The sequence below is a fragment of the Xyrauchen texanus genome, chromosome 17 (genome assembly GCF_025860055.1).
Source record: "Xyrauchen texanus isolate HMW12.3.18 chromosome 17, RBS_HiC_50CHRs, whole genome shotgun sequence".
NCBI lineage: Eukaryota > Metazoa > Chordata > Actinopteri > Cypriniformes > Catostomidae > Xyrauchen > Xyrauchen texanus.
The window spans coordinates 31580029-31604107 of record NC_068292.1 but is presented as its reverse complement, the minus strand read 5'-3'; the positions used below and the strand labels follow the sequence as shown (position 1 = coordinate 31604107).

General features: G+C 40.7%; 1 protein-coding gene across 2 annotated transcripts in view; it reads right to left on the bottom strand.

Moving 5' to 3' along the window:
• Positions 1-18862, bottom strand: part of LOC127657906 (four and a half LIM domains protein 3-like) — a 44352-nt gene extending 25490 nt beyond the window's left edge. Inside the window, exon 1 of one of the 2 annotated variants that reach the window (XM_052146887.1) lies at positions 18715-18862. The gene's annotated coding sequence lies outside the window, so the exon portion shown is untranslated. Of the gene's footprint in view, positions 1-17036; positions 17090-18714 lie in introns of those variants that run through there. The other variant, XM_052146888.1, reaches the window with a different exon arrangement.
• Between the last annotated feature and the right edge of the window lie 5217 nt (positions 18863-24079).

Sequence of the window (24079 nt, the reverse complement as noted above, 5' to 3'; positions counted from 1 at the left end):
TGCTGGCAGGAAGTGCTTTTTAAAAGTTAATGTTTTAATTATCTATTTATTTTAAACACAAACATATAGATTTGCTTCAGAAGACATTCATTGATCGATTACTTTTATGCTGCCTAAATGTGACTTTTGGACTGTCAAAGTGATGGCACCCATTTACTTGCATTATAAGGACCTGACAGAGCTCTATCTTCTTTCTAAAACTCTTTATTTGAGTTCTGCTGGAGAAAGAGAGTCATACACATCTAGGATGGCATCAGGGTAAGTGAATAATAATAGAATTTACATTTTTTTGGCGAACTATTCCTACATTGACTCCAATGTATTTTGTGTAAGATTTCCATCTTAGTCCACTCATTATGTACACTGTAATTCATTCTACATTGATTGGTTGTGTGATTTCCAAGTATGGGGGTAAAATGGAAAAAAAATATATTTGACTTTGCAGAGTAAGAGAAGAGCAATTCATCATGGTCTTATCTCACTGTGTCACGTGGGACGTGGGACTCTCTTTATCATGCAGCCATGCAAAACACCATTTGTCTTCGGTGCCTTATTCATTACAAGTGATAAAATGCAAGTTGTTTTTTGTGTGGAAACAAAAAATGTGTTAGCACAGGTAGTTTGGAAAACACAGATAAGACAGTATAATTATGCAGATATCAAATCAGAGGTTCCTATCTAAATGTCAATCAAACTCAGGCACATCCCTCTCAATAAAGCTGCTATACACAGCTTTCAGCCATGATGTTTCCAAACTCATTAAACCCCATGGCCCTTTAAAAACCCCATATGTTCCACTTACTAAAACAAACCTGCTTGATTTACTTGACAAACTGAGTTCCACAGTTGCAGTTGTGCATTTTTTAGGCCAAGTGGAGCAGCTCACCACAGATAAATGAATACGCAGACAGCCAAACAGACCCAAAGCCAGACGTAAAGACATCGGTCTTAGGTGGCGAGTGGCGCCAGATTCTGCACATGGCTTTCTGAAAATCTCATCATAAATCAATGAAAATATAGATTTTGTCAAGATGGCTGCGTATTAATAGGAAAAACTGCAGTTTGTGACTCATAGGCAAAGGCTGAGCAGCTGCATTTGACTATACCATAGTTTAAGTCAAGGCATTTTGCTTTAATAGCACTAATTTACTGTATTTCTTTTATGTAGTGCATAATGTCAATTTTGCACACACTAAATGTACACAAATGTGATTAGGGAAAGGTTAGGCACACACACTCACAAATATTCTACACCTATTCCCATATTATTATTGTCAAGTACAGATCGTTCTTTTCAGTTTAAATCTTAAATTAGAGGTTTAGGTCTAATAAACACCATATGATTAAGAAAATAAGGCTTTTAAGCTTAACATTTGGCAGTTAAATTTTTTTCAGAGCAAGGAAATGGCTTTAAGTGTCAGCGCTCTTGCAATTAAGTTTAAGCAATCTGAGACTTACAGTGCATCCAGAAAGTATTCACAGCACTTCACGTTTTCCACATTTTGTTATGTTACATGCTGATTCCAAAATTGATTAAATTCATTATTTTCCTCAAAATTCTACAAACAATACCCCATAATGACAACGTGAAAGAAGTTTGTTTGAAATCTTTGCAAATTTATATAAAAAAATAAATAAATGACATGTACATAAGTATTCACAGCCTTTGCCACTCAAAATTGGGCTCAGGTGCATCCTGTTTCCACTGATCATCCTTGTGATGAGTCCACCTGTGGTAAATTCAGTTGATTGGACATGATTTGGAATGGCACACACCTGTCTATATAAGGTCCCACAGTTAACAGTGCATGTCAGAGTACAAACCAAGCCATGAAGTCCAAGGGATTGTCTGTAGACCTCCGAGACAGGATTGGATCGAGGCACAGTTCTGGGGAAGTGTACAGAAACATTTCTGGAGCATTGAAGGTCCCAATGAGCACAGTGGCCTCCATCATCTGCAAAATGGAAGTTAGGAACCACCAGGACTCTTCCTAGAGCTGGCCGCCCAGCCAAACTGAGCGATTGGGGGAGAAGGGCCTTAGTCAGGGAGATGACCAAGAACCCGATGGTCACTCTGAAAGAGCTCCAGCGTTTCTCTGTGGAGAGAGGAGAACCTTCCAGAAGAACAACCATCTCTGCACCACTCCACCAATCAGGCCTGTATGGTAGAGTGGCCAGGCGGAAGCCACTCCTCAGTAAAAGGCACAGGACAGCCCGCCTGGAGTTTGCCAAATGGCACCTGAAGTACTCTCAGACCATGAGAAACAAAATTCTCTGGTCTGATGAAACAAAGATTGGCCTGAATGGCAAGCGGAAGGAAACCAGGCACTGCTCATCACCTGGCCAATACCATCCCTACAGTAAAGCATGGTGGTGGCAGCATCATGCTATGGGGATGTTTTTCAGCGGCAGGAACTGGAAGACTAGTCAGGATCGAGGGAAAGATGAATGCAGCAATGTACAGAGACATTCTTGATGAAAACCTGCTCCAGAGCACTCTGGACCTCAGACTGGGGTGATGGTTCATCTTCCAACAGGACAACGACCCTAAGAACACAGCCAAGATATCAAAGAGTGGCTACGGGACAACTCTGTGAATGTCCTTGAGTGGCCCAGCCAGAGCCTAGACTTGAACTGATTGAACATCTCTGGAGAGATCTGAAAATGGCTGTGCACTGACGCTCCCCATCCAACCTGATGGAGCTTGAGAGGTCCTGCAAAGAAGAATGGGAGAAACTGCCCAAAAATAGGTGTGCCAAGCTTGTAGCATCATACACAAAAAGACTTGAGGCTGTAATTGGTACAAAAGGTGCTTCAACAAAGTATTGAGCAAAGACTGTGAATACTTATGCACATGTGATTTGCTAAATTTAATAAAGATTTTCAAACAACTTCTTTCACATTGTCATTATGGGGTATTGTTTGTAGATCGCTGTGGATACTTTCCGGATGCACTGTATGTAATTACTAATTTTATCAATTTTCCTGCACTAGTTTGATATACCTCTGTCGCCTGTATATAAAATAATTGCAACTGTATTCCAATGGGGAAAAACCATAGACTGTAAAAAAAGATGGACGACGCCCCTGCGCTCTGTTCCATTGGTGAGAACTGAAGCCGCCAGTGTCTGATATGGTGCTGACATCTTGGGACTTGAGTCTGCGCAGTTGCGATTTCGGGACCAGGCCTGTGCAGTAGTGAGCAGGAAGTAAAACCGCGAAATCAAGGCCCCAACCTCACTCTCGCTGAATCAATCGCAAGCACACGCCCCTGCACTTTTGCTTTATGACGGTGTGGAATAATTAATTATAGAAATTTAGATATTACATTTAAAGCTCCAATCTCCTCAGTCCTCCGAAGATCCCGAAAAAAAGTCAGTTGGTGCTTCAGTGACTACTTCGCTCAGAGAACCTGTCAATCATGATGTCACAGCACCGTTTTTATAGCATCAAATAACTAAATAAAAACAAACACTTGAAATTACATCAACGTGATAGAAACTACAGTAAATGACAGAAACTATCTTTGGAAAAAAGATATGTGAAGTGTAATTTAATTGTCACCGGGGGGCGATTGAGACGTTTTGGCTTCACTTTTGAGGGCTTGTGCGGCACACTTGGGAAAAACACTTACAACATTTTATTGTTTCCAGTGAAGAAGCCCTGATCCCAGTTAAGCAAAATGTATTCATTTCTAACTCCTTAAGCCCTACTATTTGGGAAAATCCATGATAAAGCACAATCTTAACTTCTCTTGAGGGACATTGTTTATTAGTCATGTTATAAAGTTTATGTAGATTATGACTTAAGTGTTTTGGCAAGAATGACCTGGTATAAACACATGCTAAACAGTTTAAATATGTTGTCCCAATAGATTTTACCAGGATGGATATGGTCTTAATATTTCAAAATTATTACAACTAAATGTTGTGAAAATACACAAGCATGACAAGCAACAAAACGTATTTATACATTTTATACATTATCATTTACTACGTTGTCAACATTGCAAGTGGTACAATGTGGTTGTAGATCGATGAGTATACAGGCTTTTCCATTGGTAGCCATGTTGTGTCAATCCATGATGTCACTATAATTAAATATAAATAGTGTTGCTTTGGTTTTGGCTTTGAATGATCTGTAATAATGAGTGATAGCAAGAAAGTATCAAACTAGCGTGTGCCAAAATTGGCAAAAACATGCCTTTAAAATGGCCTTTACATTGTAGCCTGGTGATTGAAATTATTTCAAGCAGTGAATGAACACTCAAAGCAGCCTTGTCAAGTGTTAGCTTTCTAATCTCTTTGTTCTGTCCCATCCAGGAAAGGAAGACTTCATGAGTCTTAAGAATGTGTTCCTTTAAAGAAGGCGACAGCTAACTCCATTCTCCCCAAATGCTCCATGCAACACTGCACTGCTCACTCCAAAAACTTTGTGCATCTATGCCAAAGTGTCAGCAGGGTTGCCAACTCTCACGCATCTGGCGTGACACTCACGCATTCAGCCTCACCGTGAGATTGAGGCTGAATGCGTGAGTGTCACGCCAGATGCGTGAGAGTTGGCAACCCTGTGTCAGTGCCAATTAAACAGTGGAGCTTGCATATGTTGGGATCAGAGGAATCATCATCTGCACTTTTATTTATGTTCCAATGAGTGGTTGTCTTCATTGCTTGGTTTGGACTACTGTAAAGAACCCAAACTTTCCCATTGCTTCGATATCCATGATTAGGAGCAGACTTTCACATTTCTTCATGATGCAAAGATTTTGCTGTGTTTACTTAACAAGGAACACTCTCGTGAACAGCTGTTCATTACATATAAATCAGAATACATTGTAGAGGAAGAAGAATAAAAATTTAAGAATTGATCCAAAGAACATTGTTTTTTGATGCATTCCTCTACAGCAGGGGTACTCAATAGGCAGACTCCTGTCCAGATCCAGACCGAAGGACAACTCAATCCAGATCAACATTTACAGAAATACTCAAACCAGCCCGTCTGGCACCAACAATCATACCATGGTCAAAATTCTGCTGACAAAGACTTAGTTCTATGAGTGGTGAGAATAAAGGCGAGTTGTGCTGGGAGGACCACAACATGGTTTTTCCTGACTTTGCTAGATGGACTCAAGCAAAGCGGGATGGATTCAAAGAGTGTAAAAAATTGCTGCATCAACAGAAGGTAAGCTTCGCACTACTCTATCTATCCAAGCTAAGAGTTGATGGCAAGGATGGGCGTAAGACTTTAACATGCCCACGACATTCTATGGCCTTCATTAAATCAATGGTGTGAGTGGGTAACTTTACTTGCACTCGATCAATGCAGACTACACGTCATGCAAATTACTGATGCAGCCTGAGAGGATTTGTTGTTCTATTGTCTGCCCACTGGCTCCTGTCTGATTCTTTTTTTCTCCTTTTGTTAACTTGCCGTAGAGCTAATTTACTCACGTTGTGGGTTCTATGTTATTGTTTACAATTTAAATGTCAAAACAGATTAAAGATAATTTAGGAAGAAGCATTATTGTTTTGGCTGAAACACAGGTGCCAAAATCTGATTTTGGCTAATATTTATGCACCCAACATGATGATCAAAAGCTACAAGCTGCAGGGATCCTTCATCTTCCGTAGAGCCATTAGAACTTCCTAAACTGACAAATGATCTAAAAGACTTTGACTCAGATATTACTTTGGAGGAGCATGTTGAGGTAATTAAAGCCTTGCCAACAGGTAAGGCACCGGGGCCAGATGGTTTTGCCGCATCCTTTTTTAGATCTTATGTCACAGAACTGGCTCCACTTATGTTAGAAGTTTACACAGATTCATTAAGAAAGGTGAACTACCACCAACCATGGTGCAAGCCCTGATCAGTCTCATTCTTAAAAAAGATAAAGACCCAAAGGAATGTAAAAGTTATTGTCCAAATTCTATGATTCAGTTATATGTTAAAATATTGTTAGTTGATTAAGCAAATTTACATGGATTATACATATAGATCAAGTGGGGTTTATACGTGGTTGTAATTCTTCTGATAATATTAAAAGTTTTATAAATGGTATGTGGTCAGTAGCGAATGATCAGACCCCGATTGCTGCAATCTCACTTGACACCGAGAAGGCATTTGATAGGGTGGAATGGGACTATTTAAGATTTTGGAAATGTACAGGTTTGGGATCACTTTTATTTGGTGGATTAAGTTAATATATAAGCAAACAGTAGTGGCAGTGCAAACTAATAGATTAATTTCAGATTTTTTTCTCTAAGTAGGGGAACCTAGCAGCCACAATAAGAAATTAGTATGATTTTCCTGGCATTGTAGCAAGATGTGTGGTGCATAAACGTGTACTGTATGCAGATGATATATTATTATTTTTATCTGACCCCAAAAGATCTATGCGCAGCCATAGAATCATTAACTCTTTCTCCAGATTTTCAGATATAGGGTGAAATGGTCTAAATCGGAAACTCTTGTCTGAGAGCATATTGCCCTGCCGCGGCTTTCCAACCTGACACCTTTCAATGGCCCAAGAAAGGCATTAGGTATTTAGCCATTTTATTTCAAGAAAATTTGAGAGATTTAGTGGAGTTCATTTTGACCAATTAATGAAAAGTTTCTCGTGTGATGTGGATACGTGGGCATCATTACATTTGTCTATGGCAGGGAAGGTCAATGTTATAAAAACTGTATCCCTAAATTCAATTATCTACTACTACTCTTTCCTCTAGAAGTTCCTCTTTCCTATATTAAACAATTTGATAGAAAAGCCTTTTATTTGGAATGGTAAACAACCTTGGTTGCATTTCAGTAAGTTACAGACCAATTGACAAATTAGGCTTAAAAAAAAATTTATTTATTCAAATGCTTTTAATCTCAGACAACTGGCCTGAGAGAGCCCCTCCCTGGTACAAATTCGAATAAGCGGTCCTTGCCCCAATCTCACCATTGCAAAGTCTTTCTATTAAATTGCTTACAGAAGAAAAAATGCATCCTATTATTTCACATTTACATTCAGTGTGGACAAAGGTTTCTCGCATGTTCAGTTCTGATACTTACCTAAATGTACCCATTCCAGCCACCTCTGGTGTATCGGGAGTTTGCGGTTTCCAGCGAAATGTTGGGTGTTCCGTTGCTTCCTGCCATAGCCCAGGACACTCAACATCCCCTCAACAGGAAGTGTCAGAATAAAAAAAAGGGCAAAAACCCATCTCAGAGAACCTGGCAGCATGGAAACTACTGCCAGGTGTTTCTATGAGAGCCCTAAGAACAGTAGAAAAAAGGCTACAGAATTAAATTAGTTCGCCGTCCTCCACGTTTCAACGGAGAGGTTCCTACTACCGTGAAACTGGAAAAAGCATGTCTACTGTGGGAAGAACTGCAAATCTCTGGCCATAGTACATGTTCCCCTTCCAGAGAGAGAGTCAGGTATGATGGAGGGTTGCGTTCAATTTTAGACCTTCGAGACTTGAATCGCTTAGAGGGCATTCAAGTTCAAGATGCTAACCGTCAAGACGGTCATGTCTCAAATCCAACATCACGATTGGTTGGTCACGATCGATTTCATGGACAAGCACTTTCATATAGAAAGACTGCCACAACACAGGAAGTTCCTGAGGTTTGCTTTCGGGGGTGAAGCTTTCCAATATAGTGATCTTCCTTATCACTCCGCACATTCACAAAATGCTTGGATACAGCACTGGCTCCTTTGCGATTCTGGGGCATCCGCATTCTGAATTACATAGACGACTGGCTGAAACTAGCACAGTCACAAGAACTGGCATTACAGCACAGGAATATTGTACTAGCTCATCTGGTTTCTCTGGGATTGAGGCTCAACGCCAAGAAAAGAGACCTCTCTCCTACTCAGAAAACTACCTATGTGGGGATCGTATGGAATTCGATCAAAATGCGGGCACAATTGTCTCCCACTCGAATCGAGTCCATTCAGAATACCCCGAGCAATGTCAGGCTAGGCCAAGGTTGCACTGTTCGTCAGTATCAATGATTCCTAGGTCTCATGGCAACTGCATCCTCGGTGATCCCCTTGGGCCTTTTGCACATGAGACAGTTTCAGTTGTGGCTCAAAATCAGGGGATTTCATCCAAGGGCCAGTCCCCTAAGGCTGATAAGGGTTAAGCACCCTTTCTATGTGGTTCTATGTGATCCCGGTTCCTCACTTTGGGTTCCACTCTAAGTGCGTCTTGCCATCGCAGGTTGCTAATGACAGACGCCTCCCTGATGGGCTGAGGAGCGGTCTTAAGTGGTCGTCCAGCTCAAGGGGAAAGGGAGGGTCGTCAGTTAGATTGTTACATCAACTGTCTCGAGTTGATGGCTGTATTTCTGGCCCTGAAATACTTCCTCCAGAGGCTTCCATGTCTTGGTGCGGGGGGACAACACAGCGGTAGCCTCTTACATAAACCATCAAGGAGGTCTATGTTCACGCAAGCTGAAAAGACTGGCACGGCAGATTGTCCTTGGGCCTAGGGCAAGCTCCTGTTAATCAGAGCAGCTTATATCCCTGGTTGCCTGAATAGGGAGCAGATTTACTGTCCAGACAGAAAATACAGATGGGGGAGTTGAAACTCCACCCCAAGGTAGTGGAACAAATCTGGTTGAGATTTTACAGAGCAGAAGTGGACCTCTTTGCCTCCCAACAGACAGCGCAATGTTCCCTCTACTTCTCTCTGAGTCACCCAGCCCCCCTGGGTCTGGACGCGATGGCACATACATGGCCCAGAATGCACCTGTATGCATTTCCTCTGGTTTCTCTGCTCCCGGGAGTCTTGGCCAGAGTTCGCCAGCAAGGGTTCTGCCTCTTACTGATAACGCCGCTTTGGCCGAACAGGGTATGGTTCTCGGAGATAATGTCTCTCCTCGACAGCTCGCCTTGGGCGTTTCTGGATAGGAGGGACCTTCTGTCTCAGGCACAGGGGACAATATTTCATCCCCGCCCGAGCTGTGGAACCTTCATGTTTGATCCCTGAAGGGTACCAACTGAGGGATACTGGTTTTTCACCTGAAGTTATCGAGACCATTTAAGTGCTAGGGCTCCCTCTACTGGAAGTTATGCCAATAAATGGGGTGCCTTTGAAAGATGGTGCAGTGCACATAATGCAGATCCAGTTAATTGCCAGATTGCTTTAGTTCAGTTGGACTTTCTACAGGAAAAAATATCAGCAGGCACATGCCTCGCCACTCTCAGGGTTTATGTGGCCACTCTATCGGCTTGCCACGCCTTGATTGACGGGATGCCATTGGGGAAACATCCCCTGCTCGCTAGCTTCGTTCTTGGATCCATGCGTTTGAGACCTCCTGCTAGGACCAGGATCCCTTCAATAGTCCTTGAGGGTCTGGTTGAGACCCCCTTTGAACCTCTAGAGTCAGCGTCTGATAAACTTCTGACTCTCAAGATGGTTTTACTTATGGCAATTACTTCTAAAAAGAATTGGGGATCTGCAGGCTCTGTCCGTCTTTCCATCCTGCTTAGATTTTGCCCCAGGAATGGCTACAGCAATATTGCACCCTCATTCTGACTACCTGCCTAAGGTTCCTTTCTCAACCATACATCCAGTCACTCTCATAATGTAGATGTGTCACTGAAATTACAAATGCTATACTTGTGGGGCCAGTGACAATGTTGGTAAGGCCAGTAAAATTCTGAACTACTTGTCCAACTAAATAAATAAAACCCTGAACCCTGACAGAAAAAATAGCCTTCTATTATCTTTATCTGGTCGACATGACATATTGGATGGAACATTAAAAAACAGCTTTATTTATCAGCAATGATGAATCAAATCAAAATAATCAGCTGGGACAGATGTTTGGACCATACATTTCCATCATATGGTGAGCCACTGTCAGATTTAGATAAAACTCCCAGCCTTGAAGATAAACAGAACAGTCTGTGTTTTAAAATAAGCCTGACTATTTTGAATGTGCTTTTATTGCTCAGGTAATTAATATCAGTAATACTGTATGTCATAATCTATAAAAACTTAGCATTTTATTAACACAATATTATTGATATCTGTAGCAGCCTGCAAAATGGTTTTGTTTTTTTCAATGGAACTAAACCAAAGGTTTTATTTGTGCTGGATCCAGACTTTATAGAAAACTCACTGCAGTTATAAATGCATATTTCACTCATTCTCTTGATAGAATGTTACAGTGCGCTTGACAGTTGTAGCTGCGAGAATGCGAACCAGGCAAGTTTTATGTGATTGTTACAAGTACGGACCACTGTTTATGTTCCAGTGTGGGTACACATTGTCAGGTTGAGTGAGTCTCTCTGATAGATTTGGAAAACATTTCCGCCTGGCAGTGGGTAATATGTGTGCGAGACAAGGGGTGTGAGAAACGGCCTGACTCTGCCCTGTTACGGTTTCTATTGACTCTTATAGTGGGACTATACCTGGAACTGTACAAAGATGAAGTACGTCACGGCCCACAGGAGACTCGGGGGACTGTGGCATGGTGACAAAGTAGTGTGGATGGATAGACTGACAAGTAACATCTGTTGGTTGTTATACAGCTGACAGACATAAACATGAAACATAAAAAAACTGCAATCACTTAATACGTGTAACCCACAGATGTTTACTGGATGCAAGCCATGCATCCAGACACAAGCCATGACCGAGGCATTGCAAATCATGCTCTTAATCTCCTGCAGCCATTCACAAGTATTGGGTGACAATTTGTAGAAACATTAATGGGAGAAATCATCAACACTCAATATGATTTGTGTGCCTGTTTCCTAGATCGAAAAAAGCTGGCCAGAGTTGTTACAATTAGGACTTGCCACCGAAGGGACTTTGGCAATACAGTAGGTGACACAGAGCAGCATAATGGTACGAAATATGCGTAGAGAAAAGACTAGAAAAAATCCAGACAATGAGGTTGAAAAAAAAGTTGTCCAGAGTGAAACCCCAAGTGTCCATGAAGTAAGGCCTGCAAGAGGAAGAGAGGGGAGAGTTCAACAAACAGTACATGTGAGCATATAACACATGGACCAGCAAGTCACCACTCTTGGGGTGCTGGCTCAAAGGATCTGATTTCATCTATTCATTCTTCTCCGTTTGGGAGGAAGCCACCAGTTGGTCAAGATCACAGATGCACCTAATGTTCCCCGCAGGAAACCAGAACAAATTTCCCTTAATTCATGGCTTGCTCAAGCATCCCCCCAAATCAACCAGCTGTGTGTTCCCAATGAGCTATTCAAGGAGATAGCAATGGGGTGGTAGAGCACAAAAAGTCTTAATTTTGGCTAATGATGGAGAATTGCACACAGTAAACTTGTGAGATGTGCGTTGTATGGATCCAAGTGAATAGACTCATGATAACTTATGATGATACAAAGATGGCACACATTTCAGTCTTCATTCCTTCATCAAACACTCCTTTTAAAAATGGATTAGATGTATATTTATTAATCCACCATCGGAGAATTTTAGCTTGACATTTAGTTTGCAGCATAAGTATGAGAAGATAACAGAATGGAAAAAAATTTCCATAAATACCTATAAAAATGTTAAATCAAAATATGAGATAAATAAAATAGTAAAACTATAACATTAAAAGATCAATACAAATAATATATACATGTGCAAGTACTCAATATTGTACTATATATACTCCTCTACTTCCAATTACTAAATTACAATACATATTTATATCCTTTAGAATAACAATTACTACGAATATTGGTGTGTGGTACTGCAACTCAGGTCAGTGGAGTAAGAGGAGATACTGGGTACTGTGGCATCATAGAGTCTAATAGCTGATGGCACAAAATGTCTCAATCAGATCTCTATACATCCTTATCATCTGTAATACAGCCGCCAATGGAGGAGTCTTCCGAGAACTTCTGTAAGTGACATGTTCCCGAATCAAAAATGAAATCATAGGTGTAGAGAGTTAATAAGAATGGTGACAATCCAGTTCCCTGCGGTACACCAGTATTGAATGTCACCACATCTGACAAGCAGCCTTTCAACCTCACATAATGTGGCATGTCGATAAAGGTAGTCTGTAATCCATACTACAAGGTCCTGATCCACCTGCATTGCAGAGAGCTTCTCAGCCAGCTGGAGTGGAGTGACTGTGTTAAAAGCACTTGAGAAGTCAAAAAACTTTATCCTCACAATATCCTCTCCAGATGTGTTTAAGCCCTGTAAAGCATGTAAATAATAGCATCCTCCACACCAATATCAGCCTGATACACAAACTGCAACAGACATTGATAGTTGCATACAAGGGGCCTAAGATGTTGTAGAACCAGCCTCTCAAATTTCTTCATTACATGTGACGTTAAGGCCACAGGCCTGAAGTCGTTGAGTACACCAGGGTGTCTTTTTTTGGGAACAGGGACAATACAGGATGTCTTCCAAATTTTAGGCACCCCTTTCAGTCTCAGGGAGAGGACAGAAATATGCCGAAACACTCCAGCCAGATGCTGTTCTCAAACTTTAAGCACCCACGGGTAGATGTTGTCAGGTCCTCTAGCCTTATTAGTCCTAAACTTAGTGAGCTGCTGTCTCACCTGATCATTATGTCTGGGATAGATAAGGGTATGGCGCAAGTGAAGATTTGGTGGGAGAGTGATAGTGATAGAACGATAGCAATATCGTTCTCTAAGAGAAGGGCAGTATTATCTACTAATTGGAAGAGACGAGCAGTAGTTGTGATTCTCCCATCATGTGGTGCCACAGGGAGACCTGTAGAGGAGGGGATAGTTGAGGTATGAGAGGGGGCAGCAAACATAGGGGTGTGAGAAATCCAAGGTCTTATCCCCTCTAATGCTGCAGGTTACAAACTGAGTAAAATGAATCACGGTCTTTGAAATTTTGACATGATTAAAGTCTCCATCCCAAGAAGCGCGCTGGGATGTCCTGTCTGCAGGTCTGCAATGGTGGAATGAATGATGTCACAGGCATGTGCCGAAAACTCCCAGGATAGTATGGCCTCAACCCCTGTCCACCAACCAACCAGCAAAAAGCCAGCCAGTTCCACTGAGCATTCAGGTATTTTACTGTTCAGCCATGTCTCCGTCAACACAACACGCTGCATTACCAAAACTCGCGCTGTCTGCTCATCAAGGCCAAAAGTCAATCCATCTTATAAGTCAGCAAATGCACATTCCCCATAACAACAGCGGGAAGACCCAGATTGCATCTCCACTTCCTATCCATCTTCCTTTTCCTCACCAATGTGCCGGAACAGTTCCTCTTCTCTGTATTCTTTACTACACTGGAATCTCCCTCGGACATACAACGATATGATACTCAACTCTGATACTGAAGAATCTCCTCGCGTGAATAGACCATTATACATTTGTAACACTCCTTCAGGTTCGGGTATGGAAAATGAGGAGCAGTGGCACGCTTCAGGTAGTCTTTTATTTTTTTGCCTTCCTCTGTTTGCGCTCTTCACAGTGTGTTTCTTATTTCAAGAAGTTCAGTGTAGCAAAACTCTCAGTCAGCATAAACTACTTGAAATCTTCACAACACTAAAAACATTAGAACATTCAAATAAGACACGGCAGTCAGAGCACACTCATGTCATTCTCTCTCTGGCGTGTTTTGGCTGCTTTTGAGGCCTCTTACCGCTATCACTGTAACAAGAAACAGCTGTTAGAGATCATGTCAACCAGCTTGACAAGCCACACCACTCCTTCTGTCTTGCAAACAGACACATGTCCCCATCATCACAACATTGTTGTTCAGTGGTCACGGCATTCTTTGTCATTGTCTTATTCGCAATGTTCTTCTTTGTTTTGCACATTGTAATCCAACAAGCAATCTATATATTATTGACATACTAAAAAACGAATACTAACACATTCACTGAAAGAAAAATAAGGAAAAAAGTTGAATGAAAAAAGACAGAGCTGTTGTGTCACGTTGCCACACGCTGTGGCACTGGAAGTCAACACACAGGGTGCATTGTGTCTGGCTTTGCATTTTTTGTTGCTCATTTGGTTACAGAGCTGGTTTATTGCATATTTTGGTAACAATTTATGACTGAAGGATGTTTACACTAGCACAAAGTCCAAATAATTTCCATTCACTACCTTATTATTTGTGCAATTCTCTACATGCACCCCTTATTCAAGCCATATACAGCCACACTTATAATTGGACAACTATTAAAGTGGACACCTTAGGCACACTTAAAAACATATGCATTTAATTGCATAGATAACAAAATATCAATCCAAGTAGCTTCTGCATACAAATGCAGCTGGTGTCATGGTGCTTTTTTAGTGTATGTATGAAGCCAGTACACCTCAAGTTCACAAGAGACGTAGCAGAGTAACCACAGGTGTAGTTCATTACATTAACCATAGATATGTTCCACTAATGTTTGAAAACCAGAAAGTGTCTAAATAAGTTTGTCGAAATTGTGAAATGTATTGCTATTATTTTATTAACTCACACTTATGTGAAATATTTTGCTTCAAAAAAGTGCTTGTGCTATCCTTATTTACAAAAAATGGCACTGTTCAAAATTTGTTATCTAATGCAATGGTATGCATACATATTTAATTGTGCCTCAAGGGTTTAAATACAAAGGCTTAAGTGTTTGTTGCCAACCATGAGGTATTTTCAGTACCATCAATGATAGACACCAGCTCCTGCATTCAGACTTAAGCTTTACAAAGAACACAGCACTCCAAAAGAATCTGGCCATGAACAAGACTTGCTGTAGTCATGCCATCCTTACACAGCAAGGAACAAGTGAATAAGAAAAAGAAAACAAATGTATTTTTAACCTCCCTCAGATTCTGACATGTCTGAAAATTCCAGAAACTCCTGAGATGTCAACATCGCAATTGTATGGACATTTTGAACTCACTATGAAAAGAATGCAAGAATTTTGAACCACAAGAAGAAAGGATCATTGTAAAAATATCCAACTAAATTTGGTTGGCACAGCAGGACACTTAAAATACCATGGTCCTCTTAAGAGAAAGCCCTGTTGTGGTTAGCTAAACACAGCCTAATTTAAGAAGATGATTTTCTTTGATGGACTTTCAAGCCAGGCTGCCTCTACAATATAGGCAAACTAGGCAAGTGCCTAGAGCAGCACTTTACAAGGGTGGCAAAATCACACATGGATGCACAATCTGATATGCTTCTATAAAATGACCAATCATAATTTATATTTCATTAAACAGGCAGATGAAAAGCCAATTATATCGTCTGTGTATTTATCCTCTGGGTAGTTAGCAAATATGCATCAGCCAATTAGATTCTAGCACACTGAACAGATTTCAGGTGGGTGTGTTAATTAGTTGGTGATTTGAGGGCTGTTGGATTCTTTCAAAATGTCAAAAACTGTTAAATTGTCTGGATTAGAGTATAAAAAAGGAGACTTCTAAAAGAACAAGCAGCATCAAAATGCAGAGATTCATTGTTAAAATTAGTTTCAAAGCAGGCAAAAGATATCAGCAGCTCAGCCCACTGCAGTGTCTACCCTAACCCTGATCTGAATAATCTATCTGAATAATTTATGAGTTTACAACCACTTGACTTATATTGAAGCCGAGACCGAGTATGAAACACGGATGACACAGCAGATTTCACTCTTCCGGTTGAACTTCCTGCAGCAGCCCCCAGCTGGCAGTATTAATGATCAGAGTGAAACCCTGAATGATCCAGTTATATGGCTGCCATTAAATCAAGCACTGTGGGATATTTTAATACACTTGACCATATCAAGTCAGAGGTGTAGATTTTCCCAGAGATGGTGCACACAGAACTTTTAACCAGTCACTAGTCGCAATCTAATGGCAAACTTGACAGGCCGTGGTTTGTGTATTCATTAAGTAATGAATACGTTTTTTGCTTTTGCGGCAAACTTTTTTGTGAATCCGAAAGGAAATCTGCACTCACAAAAGAAGGTGTGAAAGATTGGAAGAACACGTCTAGCCTGTTAAGCACACGTCCAAAATAAATGGACATCATAGATGTTTCCAAAAATGGAAAGAACTGGATATTAGGCTCCAATCACATAATACAGTACAGTTTGTACATTGGTTGAGTTTGCTGTTTTCAGACTTTATGCTTTGCGTTTTGCAATGCATTGATTGGGGGATATGTTCTAGTCATTGTGTGTGTGTGTGCACGTGCATGTGTTGATATGGTCTTGTGTCTGAATGAAGCAATTCATTTGGTGGATGTTGCGTCTAGATGTGGAGCAGCAAAAGAGAATCTTGCCTAGAGCGGCAAATTTCTAGGGACGGGCCTGCTTTCCAACCACTTTTGATCATGCTTTTTCTAAAGATATAGCATTTTGTGGAGAGTGGGAAATTACAAAAAACTATTACAAGATTATAAAATAAAAAAAGACAGGAATGTAAACAATAAATCTGTTTAAATAAGTGATCTTAAGTTAATGCTGCGATGTAGCAATTAGTTGCTATGGAGTAGGCTGTTAAATCAGCAATACTGTGAGAAACAAACTAATGGCTCCCAAAGTTTGTAGCATGTAGGCTATATGAGAGACTTGACTTGAGTTGAGTTTCAAAGGCATGATTTTGTCTCTCCACAAGCACCTCTGAACTCCCCTCTTGGAATAATAAATGGGAATGACATGGCAAAGGGTTGGCGGCAGGTAGCTTGGGAATCTGGCTCTAAGGTAAGCAGTTTCAAAGGCTTCTTAACGCACCAAACAGCAAACTAATGCACCTCTTAGATCTCATTCTACTTTTTTTTTATATACACAGTCACACCCACACAAATGCATGTCAGTGCCACACCAAACTTAAACAACTTAATGATATTCCCCCAGAAACTAATATTCTGTCATCATTTACTCACCCTCATGTTATTCCAAACTCATATGAATTTATTTTTTCCGTGGACACAAAAAGTAGATGCTAAGCAGAATGTTCAGAACCTCAGTCCCAATTCATTATATGGAGGAGAGAAGAAAAAAAAAAGAGTAGCATTCTTCAACATTTCTCCTCTTGTATTCCATGGGAGAAAGGAATGATATGAAAGGCTTGGAACAATAAATGAGGACAGAATTACCTCAATAAACTTTGAGTCACTGAGGGTGAGACAAGTGACTGGCTGCCTGCAACATCTACAGGATGCCAGCGAACAGCAGTAGGGCTTGAAAACTGAAAAGAAAGGAAATGAGCAGAGGACACTTCTGTTCAGTTCTTCCTGCACTCTCTTCTGACCTACTCACAGCACTTTTTGGTCTGTTCGCTGTATTGTTAAGACCGTCTTGATCTATGCAATGCAAATGACCACACGTTTCCATGGAATTTTACTGCATAGTAGAGAAAACAAAAACCCCCTATGCCTCATGGCACCACCTGTTGGAAGTGTGTTCCCATGGGGCTTCAGTGTAACACAAATGCTGATACTGCAAGAATGAATAGAACCAAAAAATGCCATTAATGTCTGCCAGAAACCTAATTTAGAATATGCAAGCTGTTTTAAGGTCACCTTTAACATTTTCTAGTCCACACACTAGTAATTTTGAGAGGAATCTGGCACACGTGTCATGACCTGAACAGTATATCTCAAGTTCGTTGTCATTAAATGCACACATACAGAAACCATGACCAAAGCTGTGAGGGGAGGTGGTGCTTAAATATTCCTGAGTTTAGTCACAACTAGATCCCATTTGGAGTTGATTGCTCAGCTCTGAATCACATCCCAGAACATGTTGCATTCCTTGTAGAGAACAAGCTGAGTAACTACTTGCAAGTTCCACATGGCAAGTGCAGACAGCATACTTTTACAGCCCTGTTTGATGAGGTAACAATCAAGATATCCTTTCAGAATAATGCTCATGGTATTTCTTAATCTGTAAAAAAAAGGTAATCTACCACCTAGGTTAAATATAAAACAGGAAATAAGTTACTAATTTTTTTATTCATAAAGACACACCTTAAGTGACTGTGAACAGGTGGGCTGATCTGAATAATCTATCTATATAATTTATGAGTTTACAGTGGGTGGCACCTGATAGAACAGATCCTCTTATGACTAAACTCATTATAGACAGTTAGTTTGATTTAAGCAATCCAGCAGCAGCCTTTCTTACTAACAACAGTTATTTAAAAAGTAGGTAAAGTGATTAAACTTAAAGGCATAGTGTACATAGTATAAAGATCATATAGGCCTAAGTCCAAAAGATTGGATGCATTCACAAGTTTAGAAACACATGACAACATTAGAGGTAACCAAAATATTGTACAAAACTGTATGTTTTGGTAACACTTTTCAATAAGATTGTATTCGTTAGCATAAATGTATACCTAAACATGAACTAGCAATGAAAAACACATTTAATGCACCATTTTTTAAAATTCTAATGTTTTAAATAAAAGTTGTATAAGCCTACTGTATTTTAACATTAATAGTCAATGCGATATGAACTAGCAATATTGTTTCAATAAATTGACATTATCAGGATAATTAGTTCATGATACCTAATGCATTAACGTTTACAAACAGAACTGAAGTTACTCCTAAAAAAATATTCACTGTGATAATTCGTGAACTTTACGTTTCAACATTCTAACCAGGATGAATGAAAACTTTCACAGGCACACAATTCATAGATTTTTACTCGCGTTTTCCATACATTCATGAATAAATAAACGGGTTAATAATGATTAGCCCTCTGTCACGTGAGCTTGTACTTTTAAAAGACTGGGAAAACTTAAAGAAAATGAAGAGTCGCGCTTACCTGATTAATAATCTTTAAAGACGCGCTCTGAATCGCGACTATCTGGCCGTCTTGAGTTCGTCGCGGTGAACAGAGTTGGGCTTTTTAATATATCTTTATATTTAGTCCTATTGATTTGCACGGGTCTGCAGAAGTGATCAGCACTACCTCAAGCAGCGAATGAAGGAATGATAGACTCAACTCTTCCACGCGCTACTATACAGAGGAAGTTGAGTCAGTCACAAGCTCCCGCCCCAATGGATAGAACAGTCTTTTAAAATAATAAATGCAATAATTTTCTGAATAAAGGCTTTAAATGCGTATTTTTTTTTTAATTTGTCCAAAATTGGATCTTTTTTGGTTTGACATGATATTTTTTTTTAAATATCAAGACAAACACTGTGTCTGCAGGCAATTTGCTTGTTTCTGTCATTTTTGTGCTGTATCAAAGATAAGGCAAATATAATTTGAATTTCTTCACCACTGATGTATTTGTAAAATGACATGACACCAGCTGGCTAGCCAAAAAAATACACAAAATCATTTACTGTCCTCAAGTTGTCCCTCATCAAAAAAATGGAAACCCTTAAATTGATTGTTAATTATTAGCCTACCTAATACTATTTGCACAAAAAAATATATGACACTGTCCTTATCACAACCTAAAAACTCAACTGAAGCCACGAGTCACGGGTCTGACCATGTTCTAAACTCAGCAAAAACATAAACACACCTTTTTCAGGATAGGCTACTGTATTTTAAAGAGAATCTCTAAAATGCTAACACTTTAGTTTACATTTACATTTATTCATTTGGCAGATGCTTCTATCCAATGCGAGTATTATATTAGTATTATAGATCATTATCTACAACAATATCAAGTGAATTTTCTAAAAAGGTACTTCAGAAACTTACCACATTCAACTCCTTTACAGTATACACACATTTGTGTTTTATCTTAAGCCTGACATGCTGAAAACAGATCCATTATTGTTTTCACATGAATTTGCCCATATATGATTATAGGGGGGGGGGGGCTCGTCCCTCTCAGTGTATATTGCAATGTCCCTCTCAATGTATATCCGGATCCAAAATGGTGCTATTTTTGTTTCTTAGCCCTACTTTTACAGCACATGGACATCAGAGCAAACAGTGTTCGTATTTACCATTGCCAGACACTGCTCAAATACAAGATTCATGCAAAACCCAAGCTGCATGATGATCTGCAGGAGAAGCTACGTGACCTCGGCTTGCTGCGGAGGCCAGGCCTCCAGTCCTCGGCATCACCTGATGCCAGTGGCTGGGGAGGGAATGTGCAAGCCACGTGCAAGGAAGAGGAAGTGCGGCAAGAGGGCGGGGGTCCATGCCACGCTAAAAACAAACCCTAGCAGGCCGTCTATCTGCTCTCAAATGTTTGCTCCCTGTACAATAAACTGGACTACATCCGACTCCATCAGACTACGCAACGTGAGTTTAGAAACTGCTGCATCTTTGTTTTCACGGAGACATGGCTCAGCGACAGAGTTCCGGACGCCACCATTCAGCTAGACAGGGTCGCCTTGTTTCGTGTCGACAAAAATGCAGCTCTCTACGGTAAGACTTGCGGTGGTGGCTTGTGTGTTTACATCAACATGGAATGATGCAAGAAGTCTATGCTAGTCTCTAGCTACTACTCATCACTGGTGGAGCTTGTGACTGTTAGATGCAGACCTTTTTATTTACCATGGGAATTCACCACATTATAATCATTATAACCAGAGTTTACATTCCCCCCAGTGCTAATGCTAAGGAAGCGCTCTGTGAACTGTATGGGGCTATTAGCGAACTGCAGAAAGCTCACTCTGACTGTTTTATTGTCGCTGGAGATTTCAACCATGCGAATCTCAGACATTTCTCCCTAAATTCCATCAGTATGTGGACTTCGTTTACACAAACATCCCAGGCGCATACAGGGCAGAGCCCCGCCCCCGCCTCAGCTACTCGGACCACATCTCTGTTATGCTAATTCCAGCATAATTATGCAAAACACGCACACGCACAGAGAATCCACGTGGCACATGTGGCAGGGCATACAGGCCATCACCAACTACAGGACAACATCAGTTGCCTGTGACAAAGATGCCTCCCTTCAAGATACGCTGAACAACTTCTACGCTTGGTTTGAGGCGCAGAACGACGTGGTGTCAAGGAAGGCCACCCCTCCTCCCAACGACCTGGTGCAATGTCTTACCACGGCTGATGTGAGGAAAATTCGACATAGAGTCAACCCACGGAAGGCTGTTGGACCAGACAACATTCCTGGCAGAGTGCTTAGAGGATGTGCAGACCAGCTGGCAGATGTTCTTACCGACATCTTCAACATCTCTCTGAGCGGCACCGTCGTTCCAATGTGCTTCAAAGCCACAACAATTGTCCCCATGCCAAAGAAGTCTTCAGTGTCTTGCCTCAACAACTACCATCCCGTCACAGCTTCGAGAGGCTCGTCATGAGGCACATTAAGACCCAGCTTCCCCCCTCACTAGACCCACTGCAGTTTGCATATTGTCCCAACTGTTCAACAGACGACACCATCACCACCACACTCCATCTGGCCCTCACCCACCTAGATAAAAAGGACTCATACGTTTGAATGCTGTTAGTAGACTTCAGATCAGCATTCAACAAAATTCCTCAGCACCTGATTGGAAAGCTGAATCTGCTGGGCCTGGACACCTCTCTCTGCAACTGGATCCTGGACTTCCTGACTGGGAGACCTCAGTCAGTCCAGATCGGGAACAGCATCTCCACCACCACCACATTGAGCACTGGGGCCCCCCAGGGCTGTGTGCTCAGTCCACTGCTGTTCACTCTGCTGACTCCCGACTGTGCAGCAATGCATTGTGCAGCAATGCTCGAAACACATCATCAGGTTCGCCGATGACACGACCGTGGTGGGTCTCATCAGCAAGAAAAATGATTCAGCATACATAGAGGAGGTGCAGCTGCTAACAGACTGGTGTAGACCTGGTGACAACCTGTCTCTGAATGTGGACAAAACAAAAGAGATGTTTGTTGACTTCAGGAGAGCACAGAGTGACCACTCTCCACTGAACATCGACGGCTCCTCTGTGGAGATCGTCAAGAGCACCAAATTCCTTGGTGTTCACCTGGCGGAGAACCTCACCTGGTCCCTCAACACCTACCAAGAAAGCCCAGCAGTGTCTCTACTTTCTTCAAAGGCTGAGAAAAGCACCCCCCATCCTCACTACATTCTATAGAGGGACTATTGAGAGCATCCTGAGCAGCTCCATCACTGCCTGGTTTGGGAGTTGCACCGTTTCGGACCGCAAAGCTCTGCAGAGGATAGTGAGGACAGCTAAAAAGGTAATTGGGGTCTCTCTTCCCTCCATCAAAGACATTTGCATCAAACGCTGTATCCGCAAAGCAACCAGCATTGTGGATGACCCCACACACCCCTCACACAAACTCTTCACCCTCCTGCCATCTGGCAAGAGGTAACGAAGCATTCGGCCCTCATGGCCAGACTGTGTAACATCTTCTTCCCCCAAGCTATCAGACTCGTCAATACTCAGAGACTGGACTGACACACACACCTGTTCACCATCCAACTTTTGCACATGTCCAGATTTGCACTTAATTCATTGTCACTTTATACCTGGCTGCTACCTCAATAACTGCTATGTCCATAGAACACTATTTCATAGTATGTTATGTTTACATTTGGCATTTTTAGAATGTGTCATCTTTTGCACTACTCAGTTTACAAATGTGTACTGGGTTGGCGCTGTATTGTCTCTCACGGTCTCTTACTGTGCCTATTGTCCTGTTCCTTTTTGTAATTATTGTACTGTTCCATACTTTTTGCACACGTTTGTATGTGCACTGTATGTAGGAATGTTATTTAGTCTGTGTAGTCTCATGTGGTTCTGTGTTTGTCCTATATTGTTTTATGTAGCACCATATTCCTGGAGGAACGTTGTCTCCTTTCGCTATGTACTGTACTAACTGTATATGGTTGAACGACAATAAAAACCACTTGACTTGCAGTTACGGCCCTGTTCCATGTAATATTTTAAGCAATCAGACTAATGGTGCACAACAACTGTACAGATAAAATCTCATTATCTGTATCTAAATGAAATCTATTATTCTGCATGACAACCCATTTTAGCATATCTCCATCCATGTTGATCACTTCTTACATTAAAATGCCAGTGTACTGTGTTACTACTGTTAAATCATAATAAATGAATATGGGATCTCTTCAAGGAGTGTAAATCACTCTCAGATTATGTTTGCCTTGTTTATCTGTGTCAACACAGTTTGCTGTAGTAACAATAACAGTAATGTAAATCTGTAGTAATGTCCGAAAAAAAAAAATTTGGGTCACAGATCTTTCTAGGAACATTAGTTTTTGTTCATACAAAAAACTCAAAAGAACATTCTTAGAATGTTAGGAGTTTCTTAAAAAAAAATAAAAAAATACAAAACAATAACTAAATAATAAAAAATAAATGGGAAACATATACCAATGTTAGGGGAATATTTAGTGTTTGCTGGGGTCATTTTGCCATTTTAAAATTAGGGTACCATAATGATGGTATTTTTCCACACCATGCATGGGACCAAGAGAGGATTATACATAATTGATGCCATATATGTAGTGCTTTGCTTCACAGTCATTTCACATAGACCAATTAATAGGGAGAAAAAAAGAGTATATAGTGAATTTTTGACATTTTATTTATAAATATGTTAGACCCCTATTAACATGTTATTGACGCATGGACAAATCTTGTACAGATCAGATATTACATATAGAATTGGATCTGCATCAACCTAATCACTTCTTGATCAAAACAATTAAAAAAAACTTTTGCCTCACTCTACTTTGATGGACGAACAAAGAATTGCTGCCTGATATTTCCACAGTTTACAGTTGAAACACTTTAGGCACTTCAATTGAAATGTGTTATTGTTTAAAAAAGGTGGTAAGTGTTACTTTGATATCGGTTCTTACTATGTAGTCGTGTTTGTAATGTAATTGGATGAAGGAACAAAATAAAGAGCCTCTTGCAATTTTAAAGAAGGGTCTGTGAAGACATGACCCTATCCTTGTACTAATTCAGGCAACGACAGTCTGAGCTGCTGAGCAGTTGCTGTAAACGAAATAACTAAAATTGAGTGCAGCTACGGGATATTTTACTAAGACAGGCTAAGTCAGTTACTATATCTGGGGTTGACTTGCTAACAGTAAACAGACTTCACAAAGACTAAAGCCAATAATGTGCCACAATTGCAGTGATTGTATAGGAAAGGTGTTTTGTAGCCGTTTCTATGACCTTACCAAAAATGCATTAAATTACAGCAGTGGCAAAGAGAGCTT